General features: G+C 37.0%; 1 protein-coding gene and 1 long non-coding RNA gene across 3 annotated transcripts in view; one reads left to right on the forward strand and one right to left on the reverse strand.

The window, feature by feature from the left end:
* The window catches only part of LOC724468, a 338,444-nt gene extending 331,102 nt beyond the window's left edge, over positions 1 to 7,342 (reverse strand). For both annotated transcript variants that reach the window (XM_026445880.1, XM_026445879.1), the window contains exon 1: positions 6,072 to 7,342. The gene's annotated coding sequence lies outside the window, so the exon portion shown is untranslated. The remainder of the gene's footprint in view (positions 1 to 6,071) is intronic.
* LOC113219324 overlaps positions 6,494 to 27,565 on the forward strand; it is a 46,315-nt gene continuing 25,243 nt past the window's right edge. The window contains exon 1 of the long non-coding RNA XR_003306336.1: positions 6,494 to 6,760. This is a non-coding gene — a long non-coding RNA (uncharacterized LOC113219324). The remainder of the gene's footprint in view (positions 6,761 to 27,565) is intronic.

Raw genomic sequence — 27,565 nt, forward strand, 5'->3', positions numbered from 1 at the left:
GAAACGTGGAAATTATATATTTCAATAATTATATATAAAGTCACGCTTGCGAAATACATACATATATATATATATATATATATATATATATATATATATATATATATATATATATATATATATATATATATAACCATTTCTCCTACATCAAGAAGAAGATACTCGGTGATAAAAATAGCAAGAGATATACGAGGTGTAGTGTTAAAGAATTGTAACGCGTATTCGTCCATATAATTGACCGATGCATCCTTTCCCATAAATAATCGAAGGGGGTCCCGTGAAGGAGCTCGGGACAAGAGCGCGCGCTTATTTAAATATCAAATAAACCATTGGACGGGACCCGTGGCCTGTGATTTTCGTGGCGTCGTTGCGAGGGTCGCTCCTTCCCTTCCTCCCCTCCTCGCCTATCTTTTCCCCAACGGTGAGAGCGGGGCGAGGGGAGGGAGGCCGTTGGCCGTTGCGCCCTCAAACGAGGCATAAAATCGGAGATGAGTCTGTCGTCGCGAAACGAGCCGGGCTGAAAAAGGGGTCGGCAGAACAGTTTTCGAAGGGTGGCCGTGGGTATTAATCAATCCGAAGGAACCCGTGCTGCTCGTCCCGCCCGTTTCGTCTCCACGTGCTCGGCCGAACAGTTTCTTCGTTAACTAACGCTGGCCGTCATATTATTCGCGTAGCAGGAAGAGTTATTAGATATTATGTTGAAAGTAATCTTGATAATTTTGCAGCTAATAATTCTCTAAACCTTATAATTTTTTTTTTTTTTGCAATTTTGTAAACAATTTTGTATTAAGGCTTTTACGAGTGAAAGAAGAAGTTGAATAGTTTTATTTGATTTTTTTTCTAATTGTACTAGCGTAAGAAACTGTCATCGATATTTCTATTAACAATAATGATGGAGATATCATTCTTGCGAACATTACTAAAATATCGAGTTATTTTTTTTGAGTTTATTATTCTTCTTTATTTCTCTCGTTTCGATGATTATTATCGAGCTGATCTGATCTAACTTAGAGGAGTAAGTCTTTTTAATTTAAGATGGATAAATTTGTATTACGAAGAAATCCTTAGAAAAAGTTGAATTTTATTTGATCTTTTTTCTAATTGTACTGTAAGAAACTGTCATCGATATTTTTATTAACAATAATAATGGAGATATCATTCTTGCATTACTAAAATATCGAGTTATTTTTTTTGAGTTTATTATTCTTCTTTATTTCTCTCGTTTCGATGGTTATTATCGAGCTGATCTGATCTAACTTACCCGAGGAGTAAATCTTTTTAATTTAAGATGAATAAATTTGTATTACGAAAAAATCCTTAGAAAAAGTTGAATAGTTTTATTTGATCTTTTTTCTAATTGTACTAGCATAAGAAATTCATCGATATTTTTATTAACAATAATGATGGAGATATCATTCTTGCAAATATTATTAAAATATGGAGTTATTTTTTTTTGAGTTTATTATTCTTCTTTATTTCTCTCGTTTCAGTTCAGTCGATCTGATCTGATCTAACTTACCCGAGGAGCAAGTCTTTTTAATTTAAGATGGATAAATTTGTATTACGAAGGAGGTTTTTTTTCTTTTTTTGATTATTATCACGGAGTGGCTATTTCGTGGAAGCTAAATGTAAAATTTGAACCGCTTTTGTTTTGAGGTAATGGCACGTGCAAATATTTTATTTGTGCACATTGTATGCGCAATGAACACAGATTCCTCGCGACTCGTAAGACACGAGTTTACTTTTGGTCTTTGCCCCCGAGATAAGTTTCTCTCTTGCCGCGTTAAAGCCACGTTTACATTTTACAAGGAAGCTTTTTAGCTCGTTCGTCGATCGAAAATCTTGAAAATCGTTCCGTTCTCGAACGATGTTTAATTTGCATTGCCGAGAGATTTTTTTATTAGATTAATAATAATAATAAAAAAAAGTAAAAGTATTTTACCATCTAGTTACCAATTTTCGTCGTCACTCGATCGATTCAAAATTTCTCTAACGCAAATAAATAACCTTTATTTAATTGCAATCGAGATATCGCATCCCAGATTTAAATTTAATCTTCAAACGCTTTTTCACAAACATTTTTCTCTAACTGCGAATAATAACAATAATAATAATAATAAATTAATCTCAAATAAAACACCCTATATATACTTAAATATTCACTACGAATCGATATAATGAATCGTTCGAAATTGGGCAACAAACTCGATCGAATTTCTCTCCTTTTTTTTTTCTCCCCTCCCTCTCCAATTATTCGAAATCAATTTTCACACAACCGAAAATTCATCCAATAAAAATTTCGTCGAGATCCATAAAATAAAAAAAAAAAAAAAAAAAAAAAAAAAAGGAAAAAAAAATCAACAGATTTCAACGGAAAATGGATCGATTCACTTTCCGCCAAAGATTGTAGACAATGGGGACAATGGAAACAATGGAAGAAACGATAGTTAATTCAACGATCCAGCCGATACCCTTGAAAATAAAGTTGGCCAGCTTTTCCTATACAGAGAGAGAGAGAGAGAGAGGAGAGAGTCAATATTGTCTCTACCGTGCTAAGCGCGCTAAAGTACACGGTGAGTAGTGCCGTGCGGGAAACTTTATATATCTGGCAGTGCGTAGTTGGGAACAAACTTGACAGAATCCAACAATAAGGCAAAGTTCTTGCTCGTTGTTTCCTTCTTCGGGGGATCGGGTAAAAATAAATATACCGCAACCTCATCGGCTCGGCAGAAGGAACGACCTTCGTCGTCGGTCGATCGATCGATCGCGGCGAGAAAAACAAAAAAATCTGATTGGCCGAAATATACTTTTTCCTTCTAGAATTCTAGAATTAATAATTAGAAAGGCGAGAAAAACAAAAAAATCTGATTGGCCGAAATATACTTTTTCCTTCTAGAATTCTAGAATTAATAATTGGAAAGGGTTTCGATTTTTTTGTTTATTTGCGAATAATACTTTATCAACAATTATTAAGAGAAGAGGAAGAAAAATTTATTATTATTTATCATCTGTTATATAGGGGAAAAAAAAAAAAATTGGATAAACACGTCGTGCGAATATTCGTTTCTTCGAACGAACGTATCTTTTCTATTTTTTCCGCCGTAAATGAAAAATATTTCGACACCAAGTATTAACGTAATTCTGTACGCGCGAGGAATATCTTGATGCTGTTTAAATTATCTCCGCTGAAATTTTTATAAGAACGCGTGTAATATACGTTCGTATCCTCGTTAAAAATATCTTTCTCGTTAAACCGTCGTTCGAGCATTATTTTCTGGTTTTAATTTAGCGCACGGTATCGGGGGGAGGAAAAAATAAAAAAAAAAAAAAAAAAAGAAAGAGAAACAATATATAACTGGAAAAAGTGAAATTTTATCTGAAAACGCAGACTTGCGAAGATTTTTATTACCGTTATGTGTGTATATATATATACAGGCAGATTCTTTTATACGTAATAGCGTGATTTATGATATAAAATGGATTAAACGAAACTCTATATATCGTTCGGATCGAAATGTACGATTATCATATTCAAATTTGTTTTTCAAATAAATTAGAATAATGAAAATTTTAACGTAAGGTAATGCGAAATTTTACAGATGGTGAAAATATAGTAAAAAAAAAAAAAAAAGAAAAAATAAACGGGAATTCTTACACGAATTAATAAATTCGTCGAAACAAACGAAAATCCAATTTTTTAATAAAACAATTTCCGGCAGAAGATTGAAAAACTAAAAAATAAAAATTTTATTTATTTTTAATATAGAATTTTATGAATACGCATAAAAAAGGAAGAAAAAAAAAGCATAATAGCATAATAGGTTATATATGGCGCAATTTTGTTTTCACCAGAACATCTTTTCTATCGACAATAAAATCAAACAAATATTTACACATTTCACATCCATTTTCGTAATATCAAATTTTAACAATTATATGAAAATATTATATACCGAATGATATATGAATGCAACAAATATTTTTTTGCAACTATTTTTTAACGGATGGAACGAAAACCAGTGTCTTTTTCACTTTTTCGAATGCAACGACACGAGACGGAAACGAGACTTTAAATTATTATACGAAAACGTTTTAGAGTCCTATCACTCCGTTTTAAAAAATATTACGAAAATTGTATTCAAAATATTTCGAAACTTTTCGAAAAGCGAATCGTTTCACGTATCAACCCATTACATTCTGATTATAATTATTAATCAACGATTCAAATTCAATTTTAATAAAAACAAAATTTTCGCAGGAAATCTGGAAGAAAACTTGAGAAGAATTTTTGAAACAGCCCAATATATTAACGAGTTGAACGAATTATCTGCTATTCGAAGGTAATCGAGCAGAATCCTCCGAATTTTATAATAATGTTGCTATTGGTCAGAGTCGGTCGCGTTTTTCCTCGAAAGCAATAGAAATCTGGCGAGACTTTTCGCGAGAAGTATGTAACTTTCAGTAACTCGACTATAGGGCCAGGAATAAAGTCTCAAGTATCCGGCACTCGACTATGGAACCCCTCCCCCCCTCCGCCGCGATAAAATCTAATGAGACGTCGGAGAACTCGAGAATCCCACCAAGAACGAAATTACAGATTCCCTACCCTATATTTTGTCCGTCTAACGTTCGACGTCCAATCTTTTATTAACGCCCGGGACTCGAAATCGATTTTTCAATTCCTGCCGGACTCCCTCTCCCTCCCCTCTCTTTCTCTCCGCTGCACGTCGCAATTGTGTCTCTCCTTCGAGAAATGTTAATCCACGATATTGGTGCCTCTCCCGATCGATGCTTCGTTTAATTCACTCCGAGAAGATATCTCGTTTGACATTATAGAATGGAACGTCGACTAACCGAATTAATTGAAAGAACAAATAAGATATTGTTTTGGGGAAGATAGCTGCTGGAATATTAATAAAACTTGAGAAAAAATTTCTTTTTTAAAACTATCAATCGAATTGAAATAACCGAAGAATTATTCGAACGCGTTTCAAAAATAAGTAGAGTTAATAATAAGGAGAGAAGAAAGATTGAAGAATCGAACACGTGGACCAGCTGTTCCAATCCATTTTGCTCTATCCTATCATTTACGTTGAAACGACTATATATACGGTACAATGTTTTTCCTTCGTATTACAAAAGACAATTGCAGGATTAACGGATAAACAGTAATCCCGAAAAACATTGTTACACATATGTATGTAGGAGGATGTCGAAAGGGTAAAAAAAAAAAAAAACAAACGGGATAAGGGTCCGTGCGGAGACGGAGAGTCGAAAGGATTGGCAAGGAATAACATTTATTTAGAGAAGGACGCGTCTTTTGCGAGGCGATAAGGGAAGAGGCGCGCGGCGGGGATACGGAGAATACGCCCGCATGGATATATCGCTTTCCTTTGTCAAATGTTCTTCGTGCACGGGTGGCCGGCGTATCGTTCGCATTAGCCTCTTTACGATCGATTAATTCCTCGGCTGCGGAACAAAACATCTCGCTGTGCGAACGATCTACAAAGTCGCCGGCGGCGTTCTGTCACGGGCTTTGTCGACGCGTTTAGACGGCAAAGCGCGCGATAAAAATACCTCTCTCCATAAAAACCACGATATCTCGCTCAACGATTAGCACTGGGACAATCTTGGAGAGGAATAATATATCCATTCCGATTAAATCCCAATCTAAGTTTATTCTAGCTTCAAATCGTTACACATACACACACACACGCGACGAATATGATCGATCGATATAATAATTTTAACCGTCGTTGAATTAATCGAGAAACGAGAAACGACATCTATCTACGGTACGAAGACGATCCGTATTCCGCGTTTACACGAAGCGTTCGCGCAAATTATCGAAAGTTGCGATTCTCGAATTAACGAGTCTGGCTCACGTACTAATGAAAACGTACGGCTAAATTAGCAGCATCGACCATTTGGATGCACGCCAAGCGGGTAATTTATAAGCACAATAATTCCGGGACAAAGTTGGGAGCCGCGGATTAGCGGAGGAAACCGCGACAGGCTTTAACGAGCCATGTTTACGAACGCAAGAAAACAGTAGGAAAATGTTTGCTTACTTTTCGAGAATTCGCACAGGCGAGACCGACGAACATCCGCGACCAGAGAAGGTTGTTGCCGGTCGGATTCCAGTATCTCGTGGAAATGGCCGGCAGAGGTAGCCAAACAGGATAAATAGCGATAAAAAGCACCAAAATAAACAAACCGTTGATCGTCACGTGGCACACAGAGGTATATACGCACTATACGAGGTAATCCAGTGACCGATTCTCTTCCACGAATAAACAAAACACTACGAACGCGGGCCCGATCAACAACGTTCCTTTCCCTCTCGTTGCCTTTTGACTCTTTGCCTCGCACTGTGAAACACGGGATCACTTTTCAACGTCTATTCTCGTATCCTCGACGAGGGACCGTGTACACGTTCGTCGAACGTTGACAGAATCGTTGTCGCTATTTTGGCGGGTTTCCTCACTCTGCCACGAGAGTGTGCCGCTTCGATTCTCGATCTCGCGCCGCTCCGATTGGCTGGCCGTCCGCATCGATTATTATCGATCGACGCGCACGCGACAACGTCACGCGACAGCCGTCAAAATGGTGCGAAACACGATGGCGAGCACAGCCACCGCGATTTTCCGCGAGTGTACGAGAAGATTATATTATCGAGAACGAAGAATCCCGTGGAGATGGAGCCGTGGACGGTGAACGAGGACGACACCGAGGACGACACCGAGGAAGGGCACACGAGGTAAGCGCGTTTGAGAGAGAAAAATCATCGACGGGCGGCGAGTGGTCGTGCACGAGTGTAGCGAGCGTCGAGAAGAGGTCGAGAGAGAGGAACGACCGACGCGGCGACGGTCGCGTGGTATCGATTCGTGGCCGTGGAAAGCCGGCGAGGCAGTCGAGATAGAGAGAGAGAAAGAGCGAGAGAGAGCTTTTTCTTTGCGTTCTCTCCCTCTTCTCCCCGCTCTCGTGAGTCCTCTCTCTCTCTCTCTCCCTCCTTCCCTCTCACTCTTCTTCGTGAACCTCGTGCTACGCGGTCAGCGTACGTCCCATAATCCGAGAGCGGCCAGTGTGATATAACCCCTCTCTCTCTTTCTCTCTCTCTATCTCTCTCTCCCCCTCTCCCTCTCTTTCTCTCCCCTTGTATCCGTAAATCGTAACGCGCGATCGAACGTCCAGGCAACGATGCTGCTGTTATTTACGAGACAGTGGTTATTACGAGAGTGATTGTTACGCGACAACGTGCGTACCGGTACGACGCGTACGTAACACGGAAGACAGACGCGTCTCCCTCGAACGTCCGGGTCGGACTGAGCGTAGCAGAGCAAACCGGAGACCCACGGAGTCGTTCGAGGTACCGACTACCCCCACCCGGAGGAGCCACGCTTCGGCTTTCCCAACCCTCGTCAACCGCCTTCCCCTCTGCAACCCCTCTCCCATCCGCTGGTCTAGCGATGGCCATTCGATATTCCCTGTGTCGCAAGTTTTCGAGCAATTTACTGGTACGAATGTTCGAATCGCTTCGAGCACATAGTCGAGTTTAAGTCTCGACCGAACAGTCTCGTCGATCCACGGGAATTTAAAACACTCGATCGCTTCTCGAAACGCTCGAAAACCTTACCAAGCCGGATAATCTTTGAGCCAACGTTGTATATTATGCTCAGGAAGGGCTTATATTTCTCTTATTTAGAAAAATATCGTCGTCACGACATAATCCACGATAATATTAAGTTGAGAATATATCGATTAAATGTTATTATAAATAGGAATATTTTTATACGTAGAATCCTAAGATATTTAGGTCGTATAATATTTTTTAATCTCTCTAAAAATTTTGAAACTTCGTAATTCTACCGTTTCCACCGTACGAACGTTCAAAATTGCTCGATCTCTCTTAAATCTATCGCTACATGAGCACCCTATCTTTCTATGTTGTTCCTCTCTCTCTCTCTTTTCTGCTTCCCTCGTCTATCTCACGATCTCTACCTATATTTTCCTACCCTTTCGCGTTGCTCTCTCTTCTCCCTCTCTTCGCCCTCTCTCTCTTTCTCGTACGCTGTTATACCACCGTTCAAGCTGCCTCTTTCTCTCTCTCTCTCTGTTCTACCTCTTCTATCCTTTGCTCTTTCTTCGGCAGTGGCACCTTTATTTAAGGGGGTTTGTACTTTGGGGGTTTAAGGCCCGTTCAGCCTCGGTGTTGCCAATTTAACGAGAACCCCACTCTTGACAATGGATCAATCTTTTTATTGATTCCGTTTAGAAAACAACACCTCTTTTCCCTCGACCTGTGCATCGCGTCGCGACACCGATACCTTTCTTTCGTTTCCACGTGACAAGGTTTCAATTCGACGCGCCAGAGGGGGGGATGATTACGAAATAATATATAAATCATTATTCAAATCGTGGAAAAATATTTATCGAAAATTTTCGATTAGATATTAAGAAAATATTAAGAAAAAGGCAAATAAACATTCCATTGAAAATTTTAAAGATTTTCTAGAAAACTATTATAAACAATTGAAACAATATTCTCAAAATGCTATCTCAACATTCGATCCACAGAAATGGTACGCCCACCATAAGGTTGAATTGTGCGAAATAAAGGAACGATTCGATTCGTTAATCAGGGATTTTCAGGGAGGGGGAGGACGATTGAAATCCGCGTGATAAATTTTGATTTTCGCCGTTTCCCCGTTACTTATGCAGTCGGCATGCTGTATTTTGTGTCGTCGTTTAAACTCGCCACGAAGATCGGGTTTTGGTACGTTGCCATGGCATCGCGGATCCTTCCTCTCTCTCTCTCCCTCCCTCCCTCTCTCTTTCTTCTTTTTTTTTTCTTTTTTCCATACATTCTGTCACTGATATATCGCGCGTATCCGAATCGCGCAAACGTGATTTATACCGCTCATTGCGCAAGAAGGATAGCCAAAGCAGTTTTCGAAGTGACTGCCACGCGGATCCATCTCTTAAATCAGGCCACCGCGAGAAACCTAAATCCAATCGTATAATGGAATCTCGTGTATTTATCTTATAAACTGTTGGATAGGCCGCGCGGAGAAATTGTTCGAATAACTTTTCGACGTGGATTGAATTTAATTAATCATATTGTATCGTGTTTGTTGAAATTTATTTATCAAACTCATCATCGATAATTATGTAGAAATATATATATAATTGTGCAAATCGATTGTTCTCACTTCTTTTTCGTTAAATTGATACGACGATGCAAACAATTTTAATTTTATCGAGATGAAAAATTGATCGCTGCGATTTATCGAAATGGAGAAAAAAGATGGAAAAAAAGAGAGAAGAAAGTAAGTGTAAACGTGTCACTTGTTAATATTTCGCTGCATAATAGCGTTATATATCATAAAGGCCGGTACGTCTTCGCGCAACTGGTTTAATCTCCTCTACTGGTCGCTTTGCTCTCTGGATCGCTTAATTGCCAAATAAATCTATCCACCTAGACAAGTAACCGCATAGTCGCGTAGCCTGTGTGCCTGATACGTGTAACTGGCGACTAAAAGGCAACGGGACAGAGCATTAGGTGTATTATTCCTCCTGGTGGAATTAGCAAATCGAATCAAATTCTTGATTCTACGATTGTCTAAAAAAAGAGGAGAAGGAAAAGGTATTATTTAAAAAATAACTCGTTCTTTTAAACGGATGTAGAAACACAAATCTAATTAATATAAATAAAAAATAATTATTCATTGTTTAACTTACTTACCCTCTTTGACTCGATCTTTAACGATCTTTTTCTCTGCAAAAATCTGAGACTGAGGGGATGGAAAAATAGAAAAATCGGAGCCGGTGTCGAAAAGAAAACGGAGGAGGCGTTTTTTTAAAAGGGAACGGCAATTTGGAGGTCAAAGGTTTCGAGACAGGAGGGTATCGACGTGAGAGAACCGAGTGCAGCCTAAATAGAGAAAACACATCGGAGCCTTTTTCTTACGTGCTCAGCCTTTCTCCCTCGCGAAATAAAAATTTGAACAGGATTGAAACGGTCTGGCAAATATCCTCCCGCGATATCCATCCCCCCCCCCCGTCTCTGGAGATGTCGGCTGCCGCAAAACCATTCCTGGCCGCAATCAGGCGAATTCCTTTTTTTTTTCCAGAGCTCGCCGGTTTATTTCGATATAAACCTCTCGATATTTTAAATATCGTTGTTATCCGCCGCGCCAATAATACGTCTCGCTGATCTCGAGTTAGCGGGAATTATAAATTGACAAATTCCGACGGACTCGATCGGTAAAATTGGTGGTACAGTCGGTTGTAGAAGTTTTTCTTATTATTGATTATTAATTGGATTGGATACGAAGTTGTGAAATTTCTAATCAAATTTTAGTTTCGACCGAAATTACATTAAAGTTGTCAATTTGTCTTTATTATTTCCATTGTCAAATATTTAAATTAACTTTTGACTTTTTGTCAAGAATTAAAAATAAAAGAAGTGAATATATTAAGATACTAAGTAGTTAATAGCTACGTGGCGCTAGTGTCGCTACAGATCATCAATAATTAAAGATATTCATATACGTTTGTTAAAAATATATTTATATTTGAAAAATTAAAAAATTAATTCCTGAATTTTATTATCCTTGAATTAATTTAATATATTTATTTTTATTATTTCTTTGTCAAATATTTAAATTAACTTTTTACTTTTTGTCAGATTAAAATACTTTTTGTCAAGAATTAAAAATAAAAGAAATGAATATATTAAGATATTACTAAGTAGTTAATAAGCACGTAGCGCTAGTGTCGCTTCCAATCACCAATAATTAAAGATATTCGTACACGTTTGTTGAAAATATATTTGAAAATTAATTCCTGAATTTTATTATCCTTGAATTAATTTAATATATTTATCTTTGTCAAATATTTAATTTAACTTTTGACTTTTTGTCAAGAATTAAAAATAAAAGAAATGAATATATTAAGATACTATTAAGTAGTTAATAGTCACATGGCGCTAGTGTCGCTGCCAATCACCAATAATTAATTAAAGATTAAATAATAAATAAGAAATAATAAAGATATACACGTTTGTTGAAAAATTGTTGAGGAAACTAAGAGAATATTAATATATATATATTTTCGACAAAGAAAATATATTTGAAAATTAATTCTTGAATTTTATTATCCTTGAATTAATTTAATATATTTATCTTTATTATTTCTTTGTCAAATATTTAAATTAACTTTTGACTTTTTGTCAAGAATCAAAAATAAAAGAAGTGAATATATTAAGATACTACTAAGTAGTTAATAACCACGTGGCGCTAGTGTCGCTTCCAATCACCAATAATTAAAGATATTCGTACACGTTTGTTGAAAATATATTTATATTTGAAAATTAATTCCTGAATTTTATTATCCTTGAGTTAATTTAATATATTTATTTTTATTATTTTTTTGTCAAATATTTAAATTAACTTTTGACTTTTTGTCAAGAATTAAAAATAAAAGAAGTGAATATATTAAGGTACTACTAAGTAGTTAATAGCCACGTGGCGCTAGTGTCGCTGCCAATCACCAATAATTAATTAAAGATTAAATAATAAATAAGAAATAATAAAGATATACACGTTTGTTGAAAAATTGTCGAGGAAACTAAGAAAATATTAATATATATATATATTTTTGATAAAGAAAATATATTTGAAAATTAATTTTTGAATTTTATTATCTTTGAATTAATTTAATACATTTATCTTTATTATTTCTTTGTTAAATATTTAAATTAACTTTTATCAAGAATCAAAACTAAAAAAAGTGAATATATTAAGATACTATTAAGTAGTTAATAGCCATGTGGCGCTAGTATCGCTAAGATCACTAATAATTAAAGATATACACGTTTGTTGAAAAATTGTTGAGGAAATTAGACAAAAAAATATTAATGTATATATATTTTCGATAAAGAAAGTATGTTTTATAGAATTTAGTATTTTATTTATATTATTAATTTTGGGATTAAGAGTATATTTGTTTTATTTTTGTTGGTTGGATTTCAAATTGGAGCAACAACAACTCGGAAAACTTTTGCGATTGACTTTACATTTTTATTATCGTATCGAAACGAGAGATCGGCGCGTGCCTTTGTAAAATAATACCAAATACCAGCGTAATTCTTCATCTCGCTAATAACTGTATTTCATCCGCATTGTTTTGATTGTTCGTCTCGCGGATGGGATATAATAATAATTTTAATAAAACTCTCCGGTATTTTTCAATACCCGGAACGGATGCCATTTTTATCACTTCCTTTTTCCCCCTCCGTTAAGCATTTAAAATCTGAATTTTTTTTAAGAAAACTCTTTGGTACAACGATAAAAGCTAGGAGAAAATTTGGCAACCGAAAACAGTAATATCCTTCTCCTTCTTCTTTTATCAATCTTCTTACAAAACTTGGCGAAAGAGATGGAAAACCGAGATAAGCACAAGTCTGCCTAAGAATAAAATTATCCATTCGTATATATTTTACGAATTCGACAACGAAATATTTATTCTCTAATAAAACAAATTCCTTTTGTCATGCGAATTGCACTCTTAGAAAAAATTCTCCTGTATAAATTTCTAATAAATTCGAACAAGTTCGATATTAGCGCGAGAGAGAACGGCCTATTGCAGTTTGGAAAAATGACACGATAACGCATTCCCGGAATATTTTCCCCTAAACTTTTCCCGTTACTTTGAATACAACCCAGAATCCCCCACCTGTATTGTACAATCCATAAAAACTCTTATTTCCCAAGTTCCAACCGGGTGCAAACTTTTAAATTTCCCACCGAAAACGCGTCATGTGCCCGCCTCTACTCTACCAAATATTTGAAAGCGTTGAACCCTTTCCCCTTCCATATACGATTAACAATCGCATGGATAATTCATCCACTTGTAGATTTGTATTCCATTCATACTCACCTTGTTTAGTTTTCGAACGCGATACTATAAAGTATGTCAAATATCTATATTAAACTGTTTTTAACTTTACACGAAGAAAAAAAATATATTTGCGATTTAAAAATACAATAATCGAATGCCAAATATATCCAAAATATGTAATAAAAAAAAAAAGAATATCACATTCGATTAAATATATATATATATATATCACGGATAAAAATCACGTGCCTCGAAGCAAAACAATATCAAGGCACACGATCGATTAAGCGTAAACGTCAGAAAGGTAGAAAGAGGGCCGCGACAGTGACGAATCTTTCTTGGTTCCGGGAAAGGGAGGAGGGGGGATGGAAAAGAGAATGAAGCCGAGGCGCAGGAAACGAAGGTTTTCGGCCACGTTTGTTCCGGGACTGCCGCAACACGAGTTACGGATAATAACGGCGGGCTATCCACCAGCCACCAGAGTCAAACCGCAACCCCATCAACATACGCCGCACGTACAGTTCGTGCAGTTGCATACGTGCAGGCGTAGTTGCAATTCACCCTACCTACGTACAACGGAATACTCGAACGATTTCTCGTGCACGTCTCTGATCAAAAGTTCGATGGCACGCGTTGTGTATCGCTGATTGATCACGGGATGAATCCCCCCAATCCCTTCCATCGGTCCTTTAATCATGACGTTGGTCATCTTGTTCAACATTCCGTGCGATTAAGGAATATATACAAGTTAGAGAGAATTTTGTCGAAGAATCTACGTCGTACGATGTAACGCGAACATGTTATTTATTACTATTATTAAAATACAGGTCTTAATTTTGGTTCTATATATTTGGGTAAGATAAAAATTATTGGGAAGAATCGTACCATTTTAATGAGAGGAGATGTCGTGTCACGTTGTTTCTTCTCTCGATCCTAGTTATACGTGTCAGTGCAGTATGATGCTAGCGAGAATCAAAGTGGCGCTTGAGGCCATCTAGCGGCAATTATAAGTACTAAAGCTCGGCGAAGTCCGATTCCAACGGCTTCCACGGCTAATAAATTGACATCTTATCGATGGAATATTCGTATTATTCGCATAAAGCAAAGTAGCAGTGCTCGAATTACTACGTCCAAAATAAGAAAGAAAGATTCAGAAGGTTCGCAATGATCGGCACGCGCGGGAAAACGTGTTAACAATTATCGGTACGAGGAACGGTCGAATCGTTGGGAATCGAGTTCAACGTTTGGCATCTACTCGCGGCGTGTGCGCAAACAATCGAGTTGGCCGGAAAACACGTTGGCCCTGTGTGTATACACATGATTGTGCACGCGCTAATTCGCGCCCGGCCAATCCTTCCTCCGAGCTTTTTCACCGTTTCAAAAGCGGCTCGTTATGGAATTATTAATTGTCCGGCTTTATCGTAACAACTGTACGGCCATTATCCTCGGCGTGCCACCGTAATTTCGCGCCGATTGCACCGCTGTTCCACCATGTTTCCCGAATCAAAAACAGACCTCCCTTTCTCGCGTGAACCTTCTTTCTCTCTTCTCTCTCTCTTTCTCTCGCTCTCTTCTCTCTCTCTTTCTCTCGCTCTCTCTCTCTCGCTCGCTCTCGCGTAAAGCGAGTTATATAATTGATGAAATTAATTTAAAAAAAAAAAAAAAAGATAAAAATAACCATCGAAAGAGGTTAATGTTTATTTATCGTACGAGTGAAATACGTGGCATTCGGTTGGAAAATTTAATATCGGTTAGGAAAGAGGATTGGTTTAAGACGGAAAAATAATCTCATTTTTCTTGCGTTTAGCTACGATCGATATTAATTAGATCGTAGGAATTATCGGTTTTACGAATATCGGTGGATTTTTCTACCACGTGGAATGTAATTATTTATACGATATATTAATTTGCTATTTTTCTCCCTCTTATCATTTTGTCATTAATTTGAAATTTAATAAATATCATTTTAATCTCGTGGATTATTTCCATAAATTTTTTACTCGATCTAAATTTTTGTACATCGAACGCTCGCTTGTGACGCAATCTTTTATATATATATATATTTATCAATTATTTTCAATTTACAACAACTTTCTTTCGTCCATCACTTTTTCTTTCTCATCAAATTTTCCAATATTTTGCTTTCTTGCTCGACAAACTCGAGCCATCCAGTAATCTAACGTGCTCAAATCGTGACGCAAAATTTTAATTCGCACACTTTGAACGAATGTGACGAGTCTCGCACATTCTTTTCTTTTTTTCTTTCTCTCCTTTCCCTCCTAACCACTCGCTCGTTCATTATCGACCATTCAAAGTTGGCCGGCATCGAGCATTTTCGTCACACACGAGTTCTCGCGAGCGAGATAAAAAATTGCTCGTCCTCAAAGCTATCGATCAACGATTAAAACAAGGGGAAAATCGTCTGTAACGCTCTTTACACGATCTTTATGCATTACATTTAACGAGTATTAAATAATTCGACCATCGTCGAAGCTCAAAGACAGAGCTAAAAATTCTCGAATAATCTCGAAAATTTGGATTATTTCGAACGTTAGATCGAAAGGTACTTTCGTTTCTATCCATGCGTTCGATGTATTAATTTTTAAAATTTTCGATCAAATTGAGTTTCGTTAACAAAACAAAAACGATAAACAATTCGTTTGAAATGCGGGCCCGTACGGGGAATCATCTCTCGAGCGTCGCGTCTGTTCGCTAGGAAATTAACTCTGACGCGCGTTAAAGCCAACTAACAAAAGAAGGAAAAGAAGAAAAAAGAAGAAGAAGAAGAAGAGGAGGAGGAGGAGGAGGAGAGAAAAGAACGCGGTGTCTCGTCTTACAAAGGCGGGGCGGCTCGCTCGAGGGGCGCTTTAACGTTGCGCCAGGGTTTTAAGTCTGCTCGTACACCGTAAAATCGGAGGCAGCTAGCAAAATTTCCCCGCTGTTCCCTGCCGACAGACATTCAAACGTCCAACTCGTAGATAAATTCGCCGCGGAGCACAGGGTGGAAACACGCGGCGACACACCACCCACCTCCCCCCCCTCTCCACCCTCGAGACCCGTGCATACACCGTGGGCCAAATTTTTTCGAATCTCCCTCTTTATCTTTCCACTCTTCTCTGGTTGGATATCTCTCGTTAAGGGTGAAAAGAGTTGCAAAAGTACGCGAAAGCTCGTATTTCGACCAAGATTTCTACGCAAGAAAACTCGCGTTTTCGATTTTGTGTGTATACACGGATGTAAGAATAGTAAGAAATAAGTTTGGAAATTCGTGGTAAAAGCGCGAGTTGAATTGAATCGAAAGTTTGAATCCACGTTGTGTAACAATATCAACACCCCGTACACGCTGCTAGCGTATTAACACCCTGCCTCCCTCCTCCGTGCATACCTGGCCGAAGAAGGTGAGAGGAGGAGCGAGCAGGGAGTCGAGGAGGGGGACAGAAAGGGGGCGAGAATGGAGGGGAAAAGTGGAAGGGACTGGAGAGAGTTATCGCGAATGGCGCACCCTCGCACAAAAGACCCTTAGTGCGCAGAGCGCGCGGTACTTCAGTTTACTAATGAACCCAGCTGGGGGTGCACCACTGGAGAAGCACTTTTACTTCTGTCGCTCTGTCTACCGTCAGACGGACGGACGGACGGACAGGCAGGCAGGCAGGCAGGCAGGCAGGCAGGCAGGCAGACAGACAGGCAGGCAGGCAGTTCACAATGGCCGTTCTTGGCTGACTCCGTCACGGATTCTTTGGGGGGTGAATCGGGGTTGAAGGTGGAGTGGAGGGTGGATTTTGACGAGTTCGATGATGCGCCTTTCGAGGAGGACGATTTCGATCGGATTGGCTGGTGGTTGAGAGGATAGGTTTACTCTTTCGTGTCGTTACGATGCGACGACACGTTGGATTAAAAGTAAGGAGGGCTCCTCTCGAGTCGTTTGAGCGATGGATTTTTGCCAAAAATGCAAAATTTAGAAAATAAATAAATAAATATTCGTTATTGTAATGTGACGATGAAAAACTTGAAATATGATAGCCTATAAAGTTTCGAATGATGTTTTCAATTGTTGATTACCTTGATTTCATGTCGTTTGTTGTTGAGGTAAATTGAATATATTTTATCGATATAAAACTTGATTTGAGATTTCAAGTGAAATTGAGATTCTTCCAACTTTTCTTGTATGATACAAATATTTATTATTGAAAATTGATATATATATATGTGAAATTTTTGACAGTTCAATAATTTTGTATGTTTTTATTTTCTCATTTTCACAAAGAACAAAAAATTCTAAATTCTAAATTGTATTTCGAAAATTTTAAGAGATTCAATATTGTATCCCATTACTTAAATTTACTTAAATTCATTAAACATCGATAATTAAAAGAAACGAAACTTTCGTGCACGTGTTGCACGTTATATTAATCAGATAACTTATAAGTTGGATACATTGCAAAACACTTTTCCATTTTCTCATATCTAGGCTTAACCTATAACCTATAGACCATGATGAGGAATTTCAATAGAAAGAGCAAAGATCGTTTCCATCGCTCTTACATTTATATATTAATCAAGTAATTTATAGGTTAGGTATAGGAAATTACTACTAGAGGGCGTATCAACGAAAACACACCTGTTACTCTCTATTTCTTCACACTTAAGTATCTAAATAATATAATAAGCTTATAATCTATAGATTCACAAGGCATTTCAATAGAAAGACCAAGCAAAGATCGTTTTCAACTCTTTTATATTTATATATTAATCAAATAACTTAGAGGTTAGGTATAGAAAATTACTTTTAGAGAGAGCATCAAAGAAAACACACCTGTTACATTGCAAAACACTTCTCTATTTCTCCACCTAGATAACTAAGTTTAACTTAACTAAATAACTAACTAATCTATAGATTATGTGATTCACAAAACATTTCAATGCAAAGATCGAACAAAAATCGTTTCCTAATCTTTCCAATCCTTTTACATTTATATATTAATCAAGTAATTTATAGGTTATATATTTATATATATAGATTATATATTTACATATTAATCAAGTAATTTGTAAGTTAGGTATAGAAAATGACTGCTAGAGGGCATATCAATGAAAACACAACTTAACTAATAAGTTTAACTTATAATCTATACATTATATGATTCACAAGACATTTAATAGAAAGATCGAGCAAAGATCGCATCCTAAGTAACTTATAGGTTAGGTATAAAAGGCATATCAATGAAAACACATCTGTTACATTGCAAAACACTTCTCTATTTCTTCCTAATACGTCTATAACCTAGAACTTATAGATTATATAATTCACAAAATATTTCAATACAAAGATTGAGCAAAAATCATTTCCTAATATTATTTATATATTAATCAAGTAGCTTATAGATTAGGAATAGAAAATGTCTACTAGAGGGAACTAAAACACATCTGTTATTGAAAAACACATCTCTATTTTTTCGTATTTAAGTACCTAGATACCTAAGCTTAACTTATAATCTATAGATTATGTGATTCACAAGGTATTTCAATACAAAAATCGTGCAAAGATAGTTTCAAACTCTTATATTTATATATTAATCAAGTAATTTGTAGGTTAGATATAGAAAATTACTATTAGAGGGCCTATAAAGACACCTGTTACATTGCAAAACACTTCTCTATTTCTCCACCTAGATAATTAAGTTTAACTTATAATCTATAGATTATATGATTCACAAGACATTTCAATGCAAAGATCAAGCAAAAATTGTTTTCTAATCTTTCCAATCCTTCTACATTTATATATTAATCAAATAATTTATAGGTTATATATTTATATATTAATCAAGTAATTTGTAGGTTAGGTATAAAAAATGACTGCTAGAGGGCGCATCAACGAAAATACAGCTTAACTAATAAGCTTAACTTATAATCTATAGATTCACAAGACATTTGAATAGAAAGACCAAGCAAAGATCATTTCCAATTCTCTTACATTTATATATTAATCAAGTATAAGTTATAAGTTATAAGTTAGGTATAGAAAATTACTGCTAGAGGGCGCATCAACGAAAACACACCTGTTACATTGCAAAACACTTGTCTATTTCTTCACATCTAGATACCTATAACCTATGAACCACAATGATTCACGAGCCAATTTCAATTTTGCAAAGATCTATTTACTTTCGTTCCAAAACATTCCCTCCGTACATTTCGCGGATAAATGGCTGTAATGCTTTCGCAGATACGTTCGCGCGTAAAGCCTAGCCGAGCCACGTCAGAATCACGAGTGCGACGGAAACGAAACGTAATTAGAAAGTTTCACTCGTGGTGACCGGTGGCTGACGAGACAGCAAGCAACGTCGGTAGTTAAAAATTTCGAGGCAGGAAGATTTGTAGGTCGAAAAATTCCTGCCGCGATATAATGAATGAGGTCGTAGGGGGAGAGGGGGTGGGATCCTTTGGAGCGGGGATCGTATAAAATACTCTGCGCCGATGCACCCCTCCTCTCCCCTCTCACGGTCCAGGTACAAGTTCTGCAGTTTTTCACGGGGAAAAGCCGGGAGTGGAAAAGCGCGAGCAATTAAACGAGTGGCGAGGAGCCGTGCGGTTGCTTTTCAGTCAACTAGCCGGACGATTATATGAACGCTTCCCTCGTTACTTCGGCATTTTTTATTTCGCCTGTCGCTGCCCGACAGTAACGAAGCGATCTCATCTGTACTGGCCCCCATCTTCCTCCCCTCCCCCTTATGATCTCGTTAGGGATCTCGAATTAAAAGTTTCGCAGATGAAACGCAAGAATTGGCTTTGAGCGTGGCACCGATCTTTCGCGCTTCGCTCCTGACGACCCTTTCTCTCCTTTTCCAATCCTCTCACGTCGAAGTTAACCAAGCGTTCCTGCGAATTCTTGACTGTCGTTTCTCGCCCCCTTTTTTTTTTTTTTTAGATCGACGAGCTTCGAGAATTCTGGGATTATTTCAAGTCGATCTGTTTACGTTTGAATCAAGTCTATTTATTTCGCTGCCTTTTTATTGTTACGAAGTCCATGTTATTAATCGACGTAATTAGATAAAATTAGTTACCTTTGAATTATTGAAATGGAGGAATGGAATATAATCGATAAAATTAGTTTAATAATAACGATATATGTTAGTGGTTTAAAGAGTGGAAAAAAGTGAGGTTAGGTATAAATGTCGTCCATGTTGCTATTTGCATATCACGTGATCATCACGTGATAATCTAAATATGAAAACAGCATTGAAAATTCAATTTGTTGCTAAAAATATTTCGAAAAATTAATTTTTGTATTTACACTTTTTTAATTAGCACTATCTCTTTATTAGATTTTTACATCAAATTTTCTTTAGAATTTTTCTATGTTTGAATTCACTCTTTATTTTATATTTATTTCACTGCGTTTTTATCGATACGAAGTCGATATTATTAATCGACGTAATTAGATAAAATTAGTTACCTTTGAATTATTAAAATGGAGGATTGGAATATAATCGATAAAATTAGTTTAATAATAACGATATATGTTACTGGTTTAAAGAGTGGAAAAAAGTGAGGTTAGGTATAAATGTTGTCCATGTTGCTATATGCATATCACGTGATCATCACGTGATAATCTAAATATGAAAACAGCATTGAAAATTCAATTTGTTGCTAAAAATATTTCGAAAAATTAATTTTTGTATTTACACTTTTTTAATTAGCACTATCTCTTTATTAGATTTATACATCAAATTTTCTTTAGAATTTTTCTATGTTTGAATTCACTCTTAAAAATCTTGCAACATCTACATAATTTGGCAAGTTGTTGCAGAAAGACCAACAATTCTGATCATACTTTGAGAAGATTCTACTTGTCTCAAAGTTCGAGCAACTAAGGCTTCAACCACAGGTCCTCTATTTCTTAATTAGGTAAAACTTTATCTCTGCTATAATATAGATATTTAAAAAGTACCTTTATCTTAGAACCAATCGGGTAGACGCATAAATGACACGATTATAAATCATCGTTTTCATCCCAAGAGTGGAATATCAATCGTATACCAAGTGAAATTGAAAAAATTTACAAGTCAATCGGTTTCACATCCGACCGTTCTTTGCCACCATTTCGACCCTGGGGGATGATAATTAATCGTTAAACGACCTTCTTTTCTTTTTCCCCGTTCCTATATATTTCTCAAGAGATAATGACTCGCAGAAATGCGAGTAATAAACGCCATTCGCTCAGCTATTCGTTTTTCAACGAGCCAACGCGAAACTCCTAAGGAGCTCCCCCTCCCCTCTCTCTTTCTCTCTCTCTCTCCCTTCCTCTCTCGCCAAGCTCGCAATTTCCATGAATTTAGTCGAAACTTGATGAGCGCGCGTCTCATTCTCTCTTATACAAAGGAAATTTATGGAAGCAATAAGAGCAATTTATACGTGCCTCCTCCGCCGTGCAAAATTCATCAACTCTGCAACCTAACCCTTCCCCCATCCTCGGCCTCTGTCCCAACCACCTCCCCCTCCCCCTCCCTCGATGAAAGTTATATGCAACTCGGCGTGTTGTTTTTTAATAAAGAAATGTCAAGAATCTCTCCAAACAACGCGCAAAAAACATTCTGTGTTTGTTCTTCCTCGTTCGATATATATTTTTTTCACAGTTCTACTCAGGACTTATTTGAAACTGAGTTGAGAGAACGAGTTAGGTGGGAAAAGGGAAAAATTTTTATCCACCTTGAATCGGGCTTTGTTTTAAATCCACTTTCATAAATTTCTACCGCTTTTGGTAGAACGGAACCGTTTTCTTTCACGGCGTGAACGTAAGAGCAGAGTTCTATTTTCTTTTTTTTTTTTTCATTTTTCACTTCGTCGTAGGATAAAATTTCCAATCCTACGAATTATTTATTCAAAATTCTTCATTAAGTTCGATGGAAATATAATTACGATAAATATTTAAATATATTTAAAACTTTTTCGATCCTTAAAATCGCATTAATTACAAAATTTGTCCAATCTTGGAAGCGACCAAAAACCGATTCGTTTCACTTCCGTTTCTCTTAACGGTGGTACACAGGTTCGGTAACGCTCCCCCTCCCCCCCCTTACACGCATACCGGCACAGAGAAACCGCGCGACATCGAGAGCCAATACCCCTGTGTACTGTGAAACATGATCGCCCTGTGCACAATTAGGACGGTGTGGTTCGCCTTTACGTCCAGCTCCTGCGGGTATGTGCGCATCTTGTATGGGGTGGTATCTCTGGGAGGGATCTCTCCGTCCCGATAATCCTTAAATCGAACAGTCAATACGAGAGCGAAGGGGCAAACAAACGGGGCCCCTCTCCTTTTGAATATTGGATAATCGCGTTTTTCTCCCTCCCCCCCTCCTCCTATCCCTCGATGCTGGGGACACGAGAAGGGTGTTTGATTTATCCGTGAACGGAAAAAATGTGTACGTAAATACGTGGAAAAATAATGGGTAATAAAGGAAATATCTTTTTTTTTTTTTTTTTTTAGTATAAGATTTAAATAAAAATTTATATTCGATTATTTTGTGTATTCGGCTTTTGGAGAAGGATTGGTTATACTTTTTATTTGGTATTTTTGAAATACAATTTCATATTTTCTTTTATTTACAAATTTTTGTTGAATTGAAGAAATTGTAAGTTTTGAAAATGGAGAATGAATTGGAATAACAGATTAAGATTGAATATGGATATTATATCGATTGAAAAGAGAGAAGGAATAATTCGAGGAATACGTATGATAACTTGCAAGTTTGATGATAAATGGAAATGCTCGTTTGCAAGGATGGATGACGAACGAAAGTTTGGAAGGAGGGTTTTTTTTTTTTTTTTTTTCAGCAAAAGTTCAAAGCGAGAGTTCCGAGAGTGAGAGGAACGAGAGTTTTAACGAAAGCACTGTACACGGAGGCCGTACACATTGTTTGATACGTTCGTTACTCGACCATTTTTAAGGTACAACAAACATCTCGATACTTTTAACAATAAATAAACCTTTCCTTAATAAATAAATAAATAAATAAAATGCCAGAATTTATTTCGAATCATCATAGAAATATTGGAAACATTTCCACATCCAAAGGATGTGAATATATTTTTAAAATTTAATCTTATCTTTGAAAAAGAAAAAAAAAATTATCTCATAACAAAGATATCACATCGTTAATCCCGAATTCATCGATTCAAATTTTCAAATTTACCGCGCACTTATCCCCACTCCCGTTAGAGAAGAAACATCCTTACACGAGCGACCACCGCTCGTAAACTACATCACCGACCTTGAGAAGCCGTAGCGTGTTAATTCGCATCGTAATTCAGACCCTTCCCTCTCCCTCGACTGTCCTCGCTAGGCCCCTCCCCCTATCCCCCCCTCCCTAAATTACGAAACTTTCTTACGGTAGTGCGCCGAGAGGAGAATTAGTTTCTCGTTAACGAAGTTTACGCTCGCGCTTATAGCGAGGGCCAAGTGTAGCCCAATAGTGTTCCTCGGACGTATTTATTACGGTGTGCGCACGCAGGACACGCGTGTTTGGGCTTGCTCGAGAATAGGAAGGGTCCCTCTCTCACTCTCTCTCTCTCTCTGTCTCTGTCTGTCCCTTTTTTTCCAGCCCGAGGCAGAGGCGAGGATAAGCGGTGAAAATATGGCGCTGCGCTAAACACGCCGCGTCGTTAACACCTGCTCCATCCCGTCCCGAATTATTCAAAGCCCCTTCGAACGAATTCTAAAATTCCTCTTCCTGTTGTTGACAATAGAATAGAAGGCTGTGTTCCCGTATTTCGTCTTTCGAATCTGCGACACAATAATCGACAAAATTTTTGATTTTGAAAATAGAGATTTGGAGAGTTTTTTTTTTTTTTTTTAATTTTTATCAGTTGTGAAATATTGGGTTAGGTTAGGTTTAAAGGGATTTTTGATATAGTAAAGTATTGGATTAGGTTAGAATCGAGAATTGTATTTAGACAGAGGCGTCTTGCGTGACAAAATGTATTTTTATTTTTTCAAAATAGATTTTTACAGATAAAAGTTTTAAAATTCTTGTACAAATAATAGAATAGTTTTTTCTTATCTTGAAAACAGGTTGTTTTAAATAATTCGATTTTATATGAATGTTTCCAAAGTTTGATTAGACGAATTTAACACGCCTCTTTTTATAAACGGTATAAGTTTATCGTTTTGTCTTTCTTTTGAATAAAAAACTATCAGAAAATTTGTGTATATCTTATTTTTATATATTAGGCAACGAGTTGTATTAGAATAGACGCATCAAATTTTTAACGAGATTTTTAAAATTTCTTCTCAATATTTTATCCATCGAAAAATAAGATTAAGAATTATTTATATCTTAATTCTCAATCTTGAATTAGCTTAAATTTTTCACTATTCACGATGATATTTTGACATAAATATATACAACGATCTCAAATTTTCAATAATACTTACAAAATTTCCAAATTTACACAAAAAAACTTTTATAGTTTCAACCAGAAAATTGAATACATTTCTTTTTTTTTTCATAAAAAAAATTCGACGTACCACCAAATGTCGTGATATCGTGATATCCAGTTTCCAAATCGATTTCACACTTTCAAAATATTCATCTACCAACGAGAGGATCGGAGAAAATATATATATAATCACGAGTTACACGATTTATGGAATAAACGCGTTTCTAATTTTCTGTAATAATTCAACCTGTAGTAATCCCTTGCGCGGCCCAGATAAACGTTTCCCACGAAAGCGACGAAGGTAATACAGATATCTCAATAGAGAGGATGCGCGCGTCCTCGTTGAATCGATGTCGGATTAATACGATCGCCAGCACGAATGCTAATTCCGTCAGAGATCTGTTAAATTATTCGCCTGGCTAATGCTGTCCCGGCGAAATGTTCCGTTCTTTCACTCCCCTCCTCCTCTCCTCTCCTCCCTCCGTGTACTAATTTAACAACGAAGCGTTGCACACGATCGAATTATCGAATTATAGCAGGGAGCCAATATCGTGGTCAATTCTCTTTTGCTCATTTTTCCTCTCCAGTGAAGAACGTTATGAATCGTTTCTTTTTCACTCGAGGATTCTTAGGATCCAACATGTTGAGAATTACGCGGATTGGACGAGCGTTTAATCTTACGAGAATTGATAATTAAACATCTGTTTCGATGCTGCTCGGTCGATAATTCAGCGCCTCTTATTTCCCTACGAGCAGACGTCGTAGAGGAAAGTTATTCTTTCCGCGTCGAGGAGCGAAAACGACGAGATTTGGATTGGGATAAACGGATTTCGAAAGTAATTTTGCAAGCTACGCGGCCCAACGTGTATTTTCACTTATGCGTTGATAATGCGAGGATGTAATTTTCGGCATGGCCGCCCTCGTATCGCTATATATACGTAGTTCGTACATCCTGTATTACGACTACTTTCGTCCAGCCTGGCGATCACTCGATTTAATTATGTAAAAACGTGTCGTCGTCGCGTTTGACGACAATCTCGAGAACCCTCGAAAACGTTTGTAACGAAACAACAACAAATTTGTCAATTTTCGAAATTTCGAGCTCGACGATTACTCGTTTAGACTTTAGAGATCTTTCAAGGAAACGAGAATTTCGAGGGAAAGAAATAAAAGGGTTGGTTTTATACGAGAACAGAGATTCGCCAAACTTTCTCTCGATGCGGGAAGAGAGTGGGGATGCGTTAAGATGTGAGGGTATGGCGCAAGGGATCTTTGCAGTGCCATTAATGGAATACACCACTTTCTGAACGACCTCATCCTCGACCTCGTTACGCGTAAGTGTACATACATACGCGCGTTGTTTACCCAGGCTGAAGGGGCTGACGATGTTCTCTCTTTTCCGCCCATAATCGGTGAACGATACACTCGCCGTTATGCTCTAGGAGAGCCTAGGAGGAGGAGGAGGAGGAGAAAGAGGAGGGCCCGCTTTCAGCTCCATCGCTGGACAAACATCGCAGCTAGGTGCACATTGTGTACACGCAATGTCACGTGGAAAGATGTTATCCCCACCACCACCTCCTTCTCAGTTTCAACCTTCCGTCTCCTCTGACAGAGGACGCGCAACGTCTGTTCCTTTCTATTAACGCGAATGCAGTATACATCTTCTTCTTCGTTTCTTCTTCGTTCATTCAGCAACGTTTTTCCGTTGGATGTTCTTGATTATAGGTTGGCTTATTATAATTCAATCTGTTTATAATCCTTTTTTTCGACATCGTGCAATTAAGAAAAATATTTTTTGTTTTCTGTTCGTCGTCGTTCGAGAACAGATTTTTATCTCGGTTGGAACACGAAGGGAAGCTTGGATTCATCGATTTGTGCGTGAAATTGTCCTGTGGCGATGATATCTGCATCGTGCGATCGACTACGATTTCAATTGTAACTCGCGAAATAATTCGATTCGGTGTAAAATCGGGGCCACCGTGAACCGAAGAGAATTCCCTGTAACATTATTGAGAATATTTACGGGAGAGGGAGAGGGGGAGGGGGTGCATTGTTTCACGTAGTTACACGCTTTCCAATTTTACTCGCTTTGAACACAAACGCAAACACTGTTATCGATGCAACACGGGTGGGAAGGGAGCTCGGTATATGTGTATAGATGTGCGTTGTCGCGATAGAATATTCCGCTGATAATTTGCGTTACAAACTAAGATTTGTAAATGGGCAAATGGTGCACGTACGCTTTACGAATTTCTGTCTTTATGAATCTTTTGGACCAGAATCTTTGTTTCGAATTTCCACTTGCAAACGTGATTATGGAAATCGTATGGATTTTCAAATTTGAGAACCAGAAACGAATTTCGATTTAAAAATTGTAATTATTTCACAATTTTGTTTTGCAACGAAATTTAATTTATTGTCTTTATCGTGGAAAAATATGTGCGTTAATTTTTCGATTGCACAAGCAGTACGACTGATGATGCGACACTAGCGCCACGAGACTATTAACTATTTCTAACATTTTACATTTATCCAAAAACAAAGTGTCGATTTAAAATTTACATCAATTTATTTGAATAAGAGTAAGAGAATCGATTGCCTATCCAATTACGACTGATGATGCGATGCTAGCGCCACAAAACCATTAAACCATAAAACCACTACTATTCCTAACATTTTATTTATCTAAAAATAGATGTCGATTTAAAATTTATAATTTTCCAATATATTTGATTAAAAGAATCAATTGTCTACGCATTGCCTATATAATTGGTGCGATACTAGCGCCACAAGATTATTAACTACTATTCTTAATATTTTACATTTCTTTTACTCTTATATAGATATTTTTCGTTTTTTGAATAAATATAAAATGTTAGGAACAGTAATTAATAGTGTCGTGGCGCTAGTGTCGCATCATCCAAAAATAAATGTCGATTCAAAATTTACATCAATTTATAATTTTCTAATATATTTGATTAAAAGAATCGATTGTCTATGCTTTGCCTATGCTTTGTCTATGCTATAATTGGTTATGCGATACTAGTACCACAAAACGATTAACTACTATTCCTAACATTTTATATTTATCCAGAAACGAAAAATGTCGATTTAAAATTTATATCAATTTATAATTCTTTAATATTGAATATAATTATATTTGAATAAAAGTAAGAAAATCGATTGCCTACATAAGCAGTACTGATGATGCAATACTAGCGCC

The sequence above is a fragment of the Apis mellifera genome, linkage group LG16 (assembly GCF_003254395.2).
Source record: "Apis mellifera strain DH4 linkage group LG16, Amel_HAv3.1, whole genome shotgun sequence".
Taxonomy (NCBI): domain Eukaryota; kingdom Metazoa; phylum Arthropoda; class Insecta; order Hymenoptera; family Apidae; genus Apis; species Apis mellifera.